The sequence below is a fragment of the Phragmites australis genome, chromosome 21, assembly GCF_958298935.1.
Source record: "Phragmites australis chromosome 21, lpPhrAust1.1, whole genome shotgun sequence".
NCBI classification, from domain to species: Eukaryota; Viridiplantae; Streptophyta; class Magnoliopsida; order Poales; family Poaceae; genus Phragmites; species Phragmites australis.
Genome location: NC_084941.1, coordinates 22189733 through 22191325, shown reverse-complemented (window position 1 = coordinate 22191325; position 1593 = coordinate 22189733). Strand labels below are relative to the sequence as shown.

At 47.5% G+C, this 1593-nt stretch overlaps 1 long non-coding RNA gene across 1 annotated transcript; it reads left to right on the top strand.

Annotated features, from left to right (window-relative positions):
* The first annotated feature begins 247 nt into the window (after positions 1-247).
* On the top strand, positions 248-825 carry LOC133903960 (uncharacterized). Its single transcript, XR_009907384.1, has 2 exons — positions 248-466; positions 522-825. It is a non-coding gene; the product is annotated as an uncharacterized LOC133903960 (long non-coding RNA).
* The last annotated feature ends 768 nt before the right edge of the window (positions 826-1593 follow it).

Here is a 1593-nt window from a genome sequence, read left to right as displayed (position 1 = left end):
GTACTCGTTCTTAAGCTTCTACGTGTGAACAGTAATCAAAGTGTTAAGAACCGACACTAAAACAGACTATTAGTGCCAGTTCCAGCTACAACCACCACTAAAAGTAAGCCGGACCCGAAATTTTCTTGAATCACGCTTCGGCTCATCCTCGCATCCGTTTGGCTGACAAATCAGTGCCGATTCCGATGACAACCGCCGCTGAAAGCAAGCTGGATCCGAAATTTCTTGAATCGCGCTTTGGCTCACCTTGCGTCCGTTCACTGATAGCTCCACCTTATCTCCTCAGTCCTCACGCGTGCATTTCCTCAGTCCTTATCTCTTCCTTTCTGTCCCTCCCCCACTCCTGCTTCACCGCTGCTGCTCCTCCTCTTCGCTGCTGCTCCTCCGGCCAAACAGGTTCTTGAACCCGTGCACCAGCCTTGACTTGAAGCTCCGGCTTGCTGCTGCTGCGCAGGTGGGTGCGGAGGTCGGCAAGCTCACGCTTGCTGCTGCTGCTCAGAGCAACCCAGGTGGGTGCGGAGGCCGGCGAGCTCGAGCTTGCTGTTGCTCCGGCTTGCTGCTGCTGCTCAGAGCGATGCAGGTGGGTGTGGAGGCTGGAGAGCTCGCGCTTGCTGCTGCTCTAGCTGCTCGAAGGGTCTTGATGCGAGAAGAGATGTGCAAAGGATTTTTTTTTCCATTTCAGAATTGAATGGAGTGTTGCGTTCCATTCTGGTCACAATGATCTGTCCATCCATGAAGGTCATTGATACTCGTTTTTGTATTGAATCTGATTGTGAGATTTGTTGTACGGATGAGATAAGTCGATTCTTGTTTTGTTGTATTGAATTTTATTGTGAGATGTGTTTGATTTGAGCATACAGCAGCGGCAGTGGCGAGAGCACCATGGCAGCGGTGGTAGGAGTGGCAATTGAGCCGACTCTTTTGAGTTGGCTCGTTTATCTTTTTTAGCTCGAAAAACTTTTTAGTGTCGGTTGGAGGTATGAATTGGTACTTAAAAGAACTTTTAGTGTCGATTTCATACCTAACATTGATAGTCTCTAACTATCAGTGTCGAGTAAAGAGTACCGGTTGAAAAATCGACACTGAAACTGTTTTTTAAACGGTACTCTTGTACCTTTTTCAGTGGTGAATCGATCTCAAACTAGACAAAATTCAGAAGAACACGCTTTCAAAATTCAGAAGATCAACCTCTTGATAGAGCCTTTGCAATCAATCCAATCCAAGTGAACAAAACATTTTCCTTTTAGGACTTACATCGATTGGATTAACCAGCAACATGCTGCTGCTAAACACAGTAATTATCCCTAAGGCCCAGACTATCACAACAAGAGAAGATGAGGGAGCAATCACTCACTTGAACCGGCAGCTGTCGGCTTCACGCAGCCGGACACCGAGCGCGTAGTTGGCCATCTCCAGCTCGGCCCAGATCCACGGTGGAGTTTGGAGCCAGAGCACTTCCAAACAGGCTCTAACTGAAATAACAATAAAGACACGAACAGGAACCTGCAGCTCTTTCTCAACCAAACAAGCACACATTCAGCAATTACAACATTTGTCCATGACACACTCAGCTTCACGTCACTTACTTGACAT